General features: G+C 36.2%; 1 protein-coding gene across 5 annotated transcripts in view; it reads right to left on the reverse strand.

Moving 5' to 3' along the window:
- Positions 1-14,153, reverse strand: part of PPP2R5E (protein phosphatase 2 regulatory subunit B'epsilon) — a 159,682-nt gene that overhangs the window by 93,447 nt on the left and 52,082 nt on the right. Inside the window, exon 1 of one of the 5 annotated variants that reach the window (XM_072629419.1) lies at positions 11,256-11,317. The exons of the other annotated variants lie outside the window; for them this stretch is intronic. The gene's annotated coding sequence lies outside the window, so the exon portion shown is untranslated. Of the gene's footprint in view, positions 1-11,255; positions 11,318-14,153 lie in introns of those variants that run through there. 5 annotated transcript variants of the gene reach the window in all.

Here is a 14,153-nt window from a genome sequence, read left to right on the forward strand (position 1 = left end):
TAGATGACATCTGAAGACCAGCTGGTGACATAAAGACCAGAAGACATGATCAAATACTTAATCCAAATTTTACAATAAGGTACTGTAAATACCCCATGAAAGAAAAAGAAAAAATTCCGACTTCTTCTTTGGTATAAAGGGAGGGCCAAAAAATTTTACTTGGATTTTCCAGATCTCAGAGGCGCCACACCACTAAACCCTGGTGATGTGGGATAACTGTACTGCATAACTAAAAGATACCAAACCTGTTTTTAAAATGTTATTTCTGAATCTCAGTTGGGCAATTTTAATATTGGATCCCAAATTCTCAAAACAGTGAACTAAGTAGATGGTCTGTGAATCATGTATGTAATTAGCACCCTGGTTCACATAGTATGCACAGAAATTCATGATACTGAGAACTGAAAAGGCCTTTAGAGATCATTTAACCCAATCCCTTCATTTTACCTATGAAAAAAGTGAGATCCAAGTCAGTCAAGTCAAATGTTTGTCAACTGACTACCAAAGATCGCACAGCTAATAAGCCAAAGAGTCAGGCTTCCAAATGACACCTTCTGACGCAAAGTACGATCTCCTTACCACTTTGGTACTTCTCTCATTTTCTTTACAGTAAATAATAACATTTTATACAAAATAAACAGGGACAACTAGGTGGTGCAGTAAATGGAGTGCTGGCCCTGGAGCCAGAAAGACTCATTGTTCAAAGCTCAAATCTGTCCTCAGATACTTCCCAGCTGTGTGACCTTGAACAAGTCACTTCACCCTGTTTACTTCAGTTTCCTCATCTGTAAAATGAGCTGGAGAAGACAACGGTAAACCACTCTAGTAACTTTGCCAAGAAAACCCCAAATGGGGTCGTGAAAAGTCAAATAACTGAAAAACGGCTGAAAACAAAATGAATGCTATTTCAAAATTACACTGAAATGAATGTAAAAACAAACTAGATATAAAAATTCTGCACACATAATTTGTACATATTATGTTAGCAATATGTTCAATAAAGAATAATCACACTTAAAAATCAAAATTCAGTTTCCCTTAGAATCCCTACAGTATCTCCTTAGGGAATTCTACTTCCCAGTGAGCCTAACGATAATACTTTATGTGATACTTTAAATAAAAGTGATTATAAAGTATATTTATCCCAAAATCCCAACAATCTGCTGTGCATAAACATATACATGCACATACACATAGTCCCATAACATTACATACATACATACATAGACATATTTTGTAGTTATGCCTCAGTTTCCTCATCTATATAATGAAGACAATAATTGTTATATTTTTACATTAAAAGATTTTCTAAATCTTTTCATCTAAATCTTTAAAAAAGATTTTTCTAAAAAAAATTTTCTAAAACTTAGCTCACAACACATAGATCTTGCAAACTTCAAAGTACCACAAAAATATCAGCTCTTAATCTTCATATTCAAATAGTCAAGAGTAGCACTTTATTATTCTTAAAAAATTAGTGCAGCATTGGGGGGATGGAGTGGACTTTGTTCGAAGAGACAGAAAAAAATATTTCAAGGCACTGGAGTTACAAATGAATTTGGATTTTTTGCTATTTTATGTTAACTTTTATGAGCTTTATAACTATAAAAATAAGTATTCCCTTCCCATCCTTACTAACTTCCTGATGATAAAAGGTTATTTGAGCACCAGGGCAAGGTAGAAAAGATTTATTGGCAACCATTTATATAATGTAAATAAAACCAGGTATGTACATACTGAACGTGAGGTTTCCACACTCTTTGATCAGTATCAGTAACCCAGTGTTCAACTACGCATGCTGCTGCACATGCAAAGGTCTTCTTTTTAAAACGCGCTTTCAAAACTGGTTTTGTTTCTACAAATGCCTTGCATAACTGTACTTTCTCCTTAAAGTACATCTTATTCGACAAATAAGATCTGGCTTCAGAAAGTACAATACAGTGACTACTAACTGGAAAACAAAGTTTTATATTGCAAGTTTTTTAGTTGCAATTCACCAATAATGTCACAAGCCGAAACATAAAACAAAGTTACAGACAGACGTTGCCAAACATGCCAAGCTATCATATACCATGTCAACTAAAAGCAAAACAGCTTCAAGGTTATTCTCAAGGGTGTAAAGAGCATATAAATTTAGTATATGAACTATAAATAATCAAATATAACCACAAAAACTCACATCACCTGTGCTCATAAGGTTTTTTTCTATTTTTTGGTTTATCCAGTTAGTATATGAATTAATCACAATAGGACAGATTAACTTTCAGCAAAAAGCTTATGAAAACCCTCAATAATCTAGAAAAGTAGTTTCAATACAGAGACAAGCCTGGCTAACAATAAAACACTCCTAAAATAATCTGGGATAAGCACACTGAAGAAAGCAGGTTAGCATGTAAGTCAACACCCAATGAAATCAGGGTTCAACAATGGCAAAAGTATCCACTAAAATGAGGGAGCTGTACTAAATCAGCAGTCTCAAACTCAAATACAAACTATCTGTTCAGGCTCTATATGGCCTTAGAAAAACACAAATTAACATTATCTATGTTGTATTGTATTTATTTGGTTAAACACTTCCAAATTACATTTTAATCTGGTTCAGACAGCACTCCACAGCAATAAATTTGACACCTCTTTATTAGATGACCTTTACCACTCTAAATCTGTGATACTCTATAGGATTATCTTCACTAGAACATCCTTCAAGCACTGTACTTTGTCAAAATATTTTGCAAAACTAAATTTTAATTTCTTTAAAAATTAAAGACCTGAAGACCTCACTACTAATGCTATAAATTTTTACAGGTCACTCAAGGTTTCAAGCTTAATATAAAAGAACTGATTCTCTTAATTGGGTAGAACCAGTTTTGAACTCCCCTTAATCCTGTGGTCATCCTCCTAAGGCCACCAATTAAGCAGCACAGCAGCTATTAAGCACTACAAAGGATAAAGGAGAAACAGAAAATATGGCAACTGCCCTCAAATAATTCCCAAAGTAGGAGGGAAGGAAAACCATCTCATTAAAACAATATAGAAAAATAGAAACACAAAGGAAGACAAGAGGGTACAGTGGGAAGATTGCTGAATTTGAAGTCAAGAGAATTTAGATTCAAATCTCACCCAGCTAAAGTTACTTGGGCAAATAATTGAGCCTTTTTAGATTCTGTTTTCTTAACTCTGAAAGGAGGAATTAGAGCTCTTTAATCCCTTCCGACTCTACATCTATGATACCAAGAGTAGATTGTGAATATTAAGTCAGAAGGAGATCGATGAGGGCTGAAGCAATTATAAAACAAGCATTAATTAAACATCCACTAATTAAACCTCATGCACGATGGATACAAAGACAAAAAGGAAGTAATCTATGTTCCCCAAAAGCTTCTGTTCTATTACAGACTAACATGTGTATACATAACAATACACTGTATATATCTGTGTACATGTGTGCATGCGTATGTGCACATACGCATGCACACATACATACACACAAGATAATTATCACAAGGCAGTTACTAACCTCTGAGAGGAAGGAAAAGAATCCAGAAAGGCTCATAATACTGAAAATGACATTTAAGTTTACGTTCTGAAGGAAACTAGGGATTCTAAAAGGTAGAAGTGAGGGAGGCCATTCCTGGCATAGGGAGCAGTCTGTGAAAAGGGTCAGATATTCGAGTTGGAATGTCCTGTGTGAAAACTGCATGAAGGGTAGTGTGTTTAGATTGCAAAATGCATAAAAGGGACTGACATATGCATAATAAACCTGGAAAAGTAGGTTGAAGTCTGGTTGTAAAGACCTTTACCTGACAAAGAGAAGAGTTTGTAGCTGATCTTAGGGACAAGGGGGAGTGACAATGCCTCAGGCCTGCACTGTGGAATAGCACTTGGGCAGCTCTATGGAGGATATTTAGGAAGGAAAGAGATTTGAAGCAGTTAGGCCAATTATGAGACTGTAACATCGGTCTAAGTGAAAGGAAATCACAGCCTGAACTAAAGTGGTAGCTGGTCCAGGGAGGAGAGAGAAGATGGACAGAATGGACTTTGCAAAAGTATAACTGACTTTGGCAACAGACTGGATTGTACGGGATGAGAAAAAGTGAAGAGTGCTGAATGACTACGGTTTTCAAATCTATACCAGTGAAATTATGAGAGAAAAGGGGGAAGAGAAGTATCCTAGGAAAAACCTATATAATACTAATGAAACTTAGAGGCCATCACTATAAGACAGCTACATAAAGATAACACTTCCTCAACAACAACAAAAAATAAACAGGTCAGAAGACTACAGATATGCTTTTTGAATAAGCACAACTCACTTTAGCAAGCATTAGTAAAGGGTGATAATAGGTATACACAATTGGATTTGTTAAATATAACTGTAAGTGGCTTAACTCCAGGCAGAGCCTAAGAAACAGTGGAATCTAAAGGCTGTCCATGTACAACATTCACTCAAACTCAGCCAAGAATATGTCAATAAAGAAGCAAACCAGCAGGTGAGTCACACCAATCTGTTTTTGGAAAGAGAAAGGTTTATGATGGTAATTCAGCAAAGATCATTGCACCAAGGAATAGTAAAGGATTATAACAGACGTGATTGATTTAGCAAATGTAACTGAAATTGGTTTAACTCTGGTTGAAGTCTATGAAATAGTTAAAGTCCCAAATGTGGAATCTATGATGGGACTCATTATTTACTAATGCTTCCCTGATATAACTTCTTTCCTACCACCCATAACATGTGATACACCCAGGTCTCTCTTCCTTCTCTCCTTTTACAGTGATTAAAAGGAAATAAAATTGTCCCTGGGACCAGACAGGCCTCACCTTCCCCATTGTGACTTCTTAGGCGCCTCTGGGCACAAAAAGTCCAGTAAGCCTCTGACTGTGCATTTCTAAAGGCCACTCACCTCATCATATCCTGCCCAAATGTCCAAAAACATTTGCATATGGAGATGAGAAGAACCACTGTATCCCCATGGCATATCCTTGCTGTGTTGGGCAATGTAAACCTCTTTTTGTTAACTGTTTAATGACTTGCAAGTGCCTCATTTTGTCCCAACATTGTAGCTGAACAATGTTCTGGCACTAGAGCCACCTCCAAATCACTCTGTGGATAACATCCCCAAGATTTTAACCCATATGTTCACAAAGAAGCCGCAAACAAACGATTCATACAGATTTCCAGAAAACGAGGGGTTTGTGAGAGAACTCATGATCAAGTCAGTACCACTAGAAATTACAGGAGGGTTTAAGAAGCCCACTGTGCAACATAGCAGCAGGGTGCAAAATTTAGCAACTGCCAGATAACTAAAAAGACATGATAAGGTGGCTAGCAGCTAACGACACCAGGCACTTGCTATCCTTTATTAATGAAGAGATAACAAATTCCTATACTATAAATTTTGTTGTGTTGTTGTTGTCAACAAAATGTACTGGAACTGAAGCATCATTATAAACAAAACTGCTGCTCACAACTACTCACCCAGACATAACACGTCAAAAAAAATTTAAGAACAATACTTTTAATTGATGTCATCACACCAAATACTCATAAATCTACAAACTAAGTGGAATAAAAGGCTTTCTAAATATGGAGAACTAGTGAAAGAAATTAAAACCATGGGGGAATATGATAAAATATATAGCATCATTACTGTCTTGTCTGCTACTATAACTTTCCTGATGGTGCTTTCAGTATGCCTTCAGAAGGCAAATTTGTATCTAAATATTCTTATGTAATTACAAAAATCATTTTTTATTCACCTGTGCAATAGCTTACATAACATTAAATAGATAAGATAGAGAACAATGGAAGTCCAACTTATCCTAGACCATATCTACCCGAACCTCTTCAAAAAAGAAGACTGAGAAGAGTGAGCGTAACAGTCTGGTGTCACTCCAACCAGACCAGCCACCACATGACACAACGCCACCCTATATATCTAAGGAATGGAGAGGTGACCCAGTAGGCTGACCTTACTCAAAATCATTGTTGACAATCAGTTTAGCCCGAACAACAGCAAAGTCATTTGTGTTCCTTAGGTTCTGGTACCACCAGAAGGCAAGATACAATAATTTAACAGACATGCTAATATCCCTACTTCCTGAAAATGCATGTGTTCAGATACTCTTAACCACTAAACTGAGGCACACTGTAAGTGAAATGTACTGCTTTATTTATGTACCAGTACCATATCATAATAAAATTGGAAACGCTTTACCGGCTATAGCCAAGGACTTCAGATCTCTTTTTGTACATAATATCCTTAGCTCCAAGTTACAAAATAATGTATTGGAGATCAATGCTGGGAAATCGTAGGAAATTACTATATTCTGAAATTAAAGTGGAAATTTAGGAAATACTTACATCCAAAGAGGAAAAAGCTGAAGAGGCACTGAAATTTTATATTTACCGCATTACTAGGTACAAGTGTTAACCTAATAATGAAATGGATGGTAAAAAATGCCATTGTGTAGAATGACTTAGAAAGGAGATGGACATTTTAAAAACATGTCAAAAAAAAGGCTCTTTTTGAGTTTGGAGACATAAATCCAACTAATAAACCAACACTATCAACAAAGAATAATTTTTCAAAAGCTGACATCAGCAGTAACCATAACAAAGAAATACATTATCCCACGATATTTGACAAAGAGTCTACAAACTTTTCAGGATCTGCACACGTTTAGCTATGTTGTAGTGAAGACCATAGAAGAAATGCTGTAGTGATGACTCTTAAAGACAGGTATCAAATAAGGTCAGGAGTCAAATAAAACTGTGGCAAAAGCTACTTGAGAAAACTACTTAAGACCTAAAGACACTGGAAATAATTACAGCTGGTAGGTGCCATAGAAACCCAGATCACCACCCCACCCAAATAAAAGCAACCAAAAAGATACCTGTAGACTGGAATCCAGAAAACAGTTGCTCAAAAATACTTGATATATTTAATCAACAACTGACCTCAAAGAGTTCGTAGTCCTAAAGGGGAAGATCTACAAACAACTCTGAAGTATCTACAGAGTATAAATGGGAGTTAATCTCAGAGAAAGGCAAAAGAACTAAAACGAACCAGAAAAGCCCTCCAGCAGAAGGTGGGTTTTGAGCTGGGTCTTGAAGAAAATAACCAGACGGTTAGGATGAAAACAATGTGAGAGCACTGTCACAAAAAAAAACTAGATTAAAAGGTAATTAGTGCTAAAGTTTACAGAGAGAAGTCAAGAAGAATGAGGACTGAGAAAAAGCAAGTAGATCACTGGTAACTTAATGAGTGAGTAGCAGTTTCAGAAGCCACTACACAGGATTTAAAAGAGGGTGAGAGGAAAGAAAAGTGAAACCACTGGTTGTAATTCCACTTGGCTATAAAAGGGTTAAGACAACAGCTAGTCATGCTGTTTAGAGTAAGTGAATGTTTTTTAGGGAAATGTGGACTTGTTTGTAGGCAGCAAGGAGGCAGCCAGTAGACTGGAAAAAAACTGAGGATTAGAGAGAAAGTGAAGAGGACATTTAGTCACTTTCGCAGCACAATTCTAAGCTGCTTTCCAGAATGGCAGGATGAAGTCACAGGTCTAACAATACAGAATTATACTGCCCATCTTTCCACAATGTCTCAACACTGACCACTAATCATATTTTGTGATCTTTGCCTATTTGCTGGAATTTTTTATTTTGCACTTTTCTTTTTAGTAGTATTTGGAGCATACTTTCATATAGCTGTGAACAGTGTGCATCCTTTTGAGAACGGTTCATTCACAATCCTTTGGGGCTTATATATTTCTGCAAATTGCCTTTATATCTTGGATATCAGAGATAGTTGATTTATATTTCCCTACTGACCACTTCCCTTCTTAGTATAAATGCATTTTATTCATACAGAAGTTTTAAATTGCACACAGTCCTGATTATCTATTCTATCAATTCAAGAGTTCTCTCCAAGATGGAGGCAACTTATCCAGGCCTACTAATCCTATCCAAAATTCTCTACAAAAGTGCTGCATGTGTTCTACCCAACATCCTAGAGACCTTCCTTGCTTTCTCCTAACATGCTAGGGTCCCACGTGGAGTACACTGGTCACTCTAGCCCAATGACCAATTTATCCTCTTTCTGTCAAACAATTCTTTGATGATCCTGTTCTTCCAAAATCCTCACTGGTTATATGCTGCAGTCTGCTCCCATCTACCATGTGCCTTTCTGTTGCTCTTTGTGTGACACTTAACTTTAGTTCTTCAGAGGCAGTGATATTCCAGGTCTTGCTAACATTTGCCAACCTGTAAAATGTCTGTATTGAAAAGATGGGCTTTGGCTTTTTACCTGAAGTCATTAAAAATATTCCGCAATTTTCCAAAAGCAATCTACCCCACTCTCCTCCTTTTCAGCTCATTCCCCATCTGGGTCTTTCCCAAACATTTGAACAAACTCTCTATCTTGTCCATTCAGATACATGTTGAAATCTAGACAGAAATTTTTTATCTACATGGACTTTCCTGAGGGGATAGCGAGGCCAAATGCCTTTGAATAATTATAGAACTCTTCAAGGAGGCTCTGCAATGTTTTAGAGCTTGATGTAATCAACACAATATTACCTGCAAATGAGAGCATCTGGAGGACTCCTGTAGATGGTAAGATCCTTCAGATGTTTCCATTGAGAGACAACAATGTGTTTCGGAGGATTTACATTTTAAAAATGGAAAGGGAAAAGAATCAGGGGAATTAACAGGGACTAAAGAAATGATAAACAAGAGACAAAGGTAGATGACATGACAGTTAAGAAATGAATGAGGACTAATACCTCCATTGCTATAAAAGGCAAAGCTGTATGAAAAATTTTTTTTAATAATTTCCCTATACATTAGAGCATTTTAAGAAACATCCTCAGTGAAAGAAGGAAATTCCTCGGTGTCTCAACACTGAACGTCTTCAAGTCCCCCAAACCACTACCCACTTACTAGAACTGTTCTATGACATCCAAAAGAGTAAACATCTGATTTTAGGCTAATAAAACTTGACATGTGGTTTTAATTGAAGTATTCTAGCTTTGCCCAATATTAAATTTTAATTTGTAACATTTTAAGAACAAATAATGAAAACCAGACCCAAGTTAGAATATTAAAAACTAAGCATCAGTGACAGGATGATACCTGCCAAGGGCTCTACTGGTTCCAAGAACATATTATCACCTCAAAAGAGCCACCAAGAGTACCCTCAGCTCAGTGCACTCACTAGAAAGTATCTCCCATGCAGACCAAATGTCTCATCCTATATGAGATAACAGTTCCAAGGATCTTAAGCGATATGAAAATCACAAGGCAGAATTCATACTAAGGTCCCTCTTGTTCTAAAAGTAGATCACAACAGAACACTACCTTCATTTCAAAAAGTTTGTAATTTCATTTGCCTGGATGCTCCTTCTACCCACATAAAACCCATTGCAAATCATAATAAAATCTTATTTACTGTGCTGACTTATTGTGGCTAAAGAAATTCACCTCATGGTGGTCAAGCCAGAAACGTTGAAGCTCTATCAATTTACATGAGATGGGCCTTAGATGACAAACATGCAGCTCATCCACAGTATCACACATGAGGCCTTTCAGGCTACATAGGGTCTGTCAGAACTTCTGTCTCATGGGAGCCTCTGACAGTTCAAAATATCTCATGTCACATTCAGGTAACATAAAAGAGGCTTATGAAAACGAATATAAGCAACTCTCAAAACTTTTTGATAAAGTTTTGTAAAATACATCAATAAAGGCACATAAAATATCCTCCATCCTTTCTCCACTGGAGAAACAAGGGGAAAAAAGCATCTCACCAAAAAACATTCAGATTCTATCACTGTGAACCAAAGCAAAGCTAAACTGAAATTTGAAAGCATCCAAAAGAAAGTTAATAATGGAAATTCTGACAGTCTTAACTGTACTATCAAGAACAATACTGCTCTCATATACATATGGCTATAAATCTAGACACAAATACACACTTCATTTCAGTCTAAAATCATAAAAACCCTTTATTAGATATTGATTTAATGTTAAAGAAACCAAAAACGAGTTTTAAATAAGGACTATATTGTACTGCCCAAACCAGAATCTTACATTCCAAGTTAGATGTAATAATAATAGAAATGTGTGTATACACACCCATACACACACACACACACACACACACACACACTCACACACACGGTACCATTCCAAAATGTGTTCACATATATGTTAGCTCATTTGATCCTCATAAAAACAACTGACTAGGGTTTCTAGTTACTATTAACAGTTACTATTCACCCCATTTTAGAAATGGAAGAAAATGAGAAACAGAAAGTTGAAGCAGCTTCTATCTGCTATCACGAGTAAATAGTAAAGCAAGAACTCATCTCTCAAGCCTGATTCCTAATCCATGCTCCTTTCACTATACATGGCTAATATAATAAATATACTAAACTATATAGAGTTTCTAAGTCACCGAAACGATTAATCCAACTTTATTCTGATTTCTAAACCAGATGTAGTAACTCAGGCAACAGAAATACTAGAATTGTCATTGTTTCTACCTGCTCACTACCAAAAAGATCAATCAAGACAAATCAAATCATTCATGTTTCCCAATGGGAAGACTAAAGCCATTAGATAATTCTATTATGTAATGTACCTCCCTCCCAGGGTGGTTGTAAAGATCAAAGGAAATCATATTTGTAAAATGCAGAGGACAGAACCTGGAAGATAGTAAATGCTTAGTAAATGCTCATTCCAGCTTTCTTCCCTATTATTCACGGTCTTCTTCCTTTCTAAGGAGCCCCAAAGCTGTCAAGTCCATTAAGAACTGAGAGCCATGAAACCAATGAATGTTACTTGCTCGAGACTACAAATTCATGTAATTAGAAAACTGACTGGGAAGTCAATTATTCAAATGTTTCAAATTTTACCTGACCAAAACAACCTCAAGACTAAGGCAAGGGTGGATCATTTTGAGACAGCTTTAGAATTCTTATTTCCTTAGAATGTTTTTGATTGGGACATTGCAATAAATAAATCTCTATTCTTAAATCTCAAATTATTTCCACATTAGTGATATTTATAGAATCTCTTTACTTGATCTAATGTGCCTTGAAATAAGCATGACTTTTTAAAAGGTTACTTTAACAAACATTTTCCAACGACTGCTTTGGATATTTTTATAACAGAAAAGAATCTGTATGTTAGAAAGGACTTTAGAAATCACCTAATCTAACCAATAAGTGCTTAGAAAACACATATTTACCTGACTTGATAAAGTAGAATGAGCAGAACCTGAGGTTAAGTCACCACCTAAGTCGACATTTCCTCACCTATAAAAGGGAGATAATATTTGCACTACAGACCTCACAGGGTTGTTATAAGAAAAGTGTTTTGTCTAAGAATCTTAAAATACTAGTATGTTACATTATTTCCAAAATGAGGAAATGAAAGGTCAAAGAAGTGAGTCCACTTGAAAGGACGTAAATATCCCATGCCTCCTGTTTCCCATTCCAGATGATTTCTGATAATGTAGCTTCCCCTTAAGGCAAACAAACTTAAAACATGCTGAAAACATAGAAGATGGGATTGTTTAGCCAGAAGAAAACAAAACTATAAAACGTGGGCGTGGGAAGGATAGGATCATTAAGTTCAAGTGTTTGAAGAGTTTTCATGTGCAAGAATTTGACTTATTATGGTCTCAAAAGGAAGAACGAGGAACAGTAGGCAGAAACTATGAAGAGGAAAACTTAGGTTTGGTGTCGGGAAAAACTTCATAATAATTAGAACGTCAAAAAGTAGAATACCTGGTAGATGTCTGAAGGTGTGTGCCTGTAGGTGTACATGTATGTGTCATGTGCATCCTATGCAGCTCAATTCAGCTATGTGCAGTTTTCCACGTACACACAGTTTCTCATAGATGAAATCATGCATAAACAAACTCCAAATTCACCTTATACTCAAACTGTTCCCTGATACATCAATAGTATTAGAACAAATTTGAGTTCAAGAACAAGTGTTTTGGCAGAATTGACAAAAGGTATTCCAATACCACTCCCTGTATTCACAGAGCCACCATGATAGTTCAGGCCCTCACCACCTCTCAGCTAGGCTATGACAAGAGCCTTAGAATCAGTCTCTCCCTACACCAGTCCATCTCTATCTACTCTGCTGCCCAAAAAATTATTCTAAAGTTTAAGTCTGACTGTAACACTGCCTTCTCAAGAAACTCCGCTGGGTCCTTAGGAATTCCAGGATCAAATATAATTATGTCCTTGGCTTGGCATTTAAAACTTTTCAAAACTGGGCCACTTCTTACCTTCCTATTCCTATACTTTACTCTCCTCCACAAACTCCACAACAACAATAGCTAGCATTCATGTAGTAGTTTGAAGTTTGCAAAGCACTTGTAACATGTTATTTCATACAATATACTTACTCTAAGGTCTACACTTCTTTATGCACACTATTCCATCTCCCATCTCTGTGGCTCTGCACTGCCTGCTCCTGGTAACTGGAATGATCTCCCCCCTCCCTTTCACCTCCTAAGTTTCCCTGACTTCTTTCAAATCTCAGATCAACTCTCCCCTTCTCCAAAGGCCTTTCTCACCAACACCCCAACCCCACATCCCCAGCTGCTAGTGCCTTCCCCTTTAAGATTACTCTATATTTATCTCTTGTATATACCGAATTATTTTCATGTTTGCCTTCTTCATTAGAATAGTTCGTTGAGGGTGGGAACTAGTTTTTGTCATTCTTTGTATTCCTAGTGCTAAACATCATGGTTGGCACACAATAAACGCTCCATGAACATTTACTGACCATGACCAAGCACAATTCTAGAACTCTTATGATGAAGCATGCTACCCACTAACTGACAAAGAGTTAAAGGATTCAAGGTGCAAAATGATACGTGCATTTTTGGATGTGATCAAAATGGTAAATTTGTTTTGTTTCACTATGCATGTTTGTTACAAGGATCTTTTTTTTTTTTTTTTTTTTGCCAGAGTACGTTAGGGAGAAGGAAGGGAGGGAGGAAAGGGGGGAGGGAAAGAGAGAAGGGGTCAATGAAGCATTTCTCAAATTACACAAAAGGGAAGAGGGGAGAAGGAAACCCAGAGAAGCAAGCAGGGCAGCTTTGAAAGCTGCATGCTTATTTCATTAATATAAGTGAGCTGTATGCAATGAGGTTTGAGGTCTCATGTATAATCCTCTTTTTCTGTTCTACTTTGTATATGGAAATACTCATTGTATTTAACATTTATTTAATGTTACGTTTGGGAAAAAAAATATTTTTAGAAAAAAAAATTTAGCTCCTGACATCTAAAGCAACCTCTTATATTCTAAATAACCAAACACAAGTTAATTTGTTTACCATGGCCTCAAAAGAAACCTACAAACAGAAAATAGCAACTACTTGCTAAACTCTCTTTACCTGCTACATCTGAAAAATTTATATTGACTAATATCACTACAGTTCACAAAAGGAAACTGTGCTCTGGGCAAGTTTTTTATTTTAATTCTTTTTTCCAAAGCATTTAATTACTTTACTTCTGAATGAAAAGTACTGTTAATTTCTTTAAATATCACTTGTTTTGGTAAAACTATGCAGAACAGGACATCTTTTCCTTTCACACAACTTCAGCCTGATTTCTCTCACAGTCACAGCAGAAATGGTCTATTTTAAAAAGATATAAAGGTTATACAAAGGTATAAGAAAAAAAGGAAATCCACAGCCTCTTTACTGTTTATTTTCCAGTTTTTATGGGGAGAAAAAAGCCAAAAATTCTACAAATCTTTTCATTTTTCATACTATGTAACTTTGTGTTCATTTGTTAGTCTATGTGGCTCTACATACAATAGCAAACTGATAAGTCTTACCCAAAAAAAAAAAATGCTTACCAAAATACTTATTTTTATCCCTCTCTCAACTTTACTCCACCACACACAAAACATTTCCACTAACTAATATTTTCTCTGTGACACACAGAAACATTTACACAAATGGTGGGTTGCTCTTACACTAACTTCTTACCAAAGAATTAAAAATCACCAAGGTATCATGGTACATGAAGTATTAGATCTGCAGTCAGGACAACCTAAGTTCAAATTCTGACTATCACACTTTACTAGCTGTGTGACCCACCTGCCCCCAAACACTAAC

Source organism: Notamacropus eugenii, chromosome 1 (assembly GCF_028372415.1).
Source record: "Notamacropus eugenii isolate mMacEug1 chromosome 1, mMacEug1.pri_v2, whole genome shotgun sequence".
Taxonomy (NCBI): Eukaryota; Metazoa; Chordata; class Mammalia; order Diprotodontia; family Macropodidae; genus Notamacropus; species Notamacropus eugenii.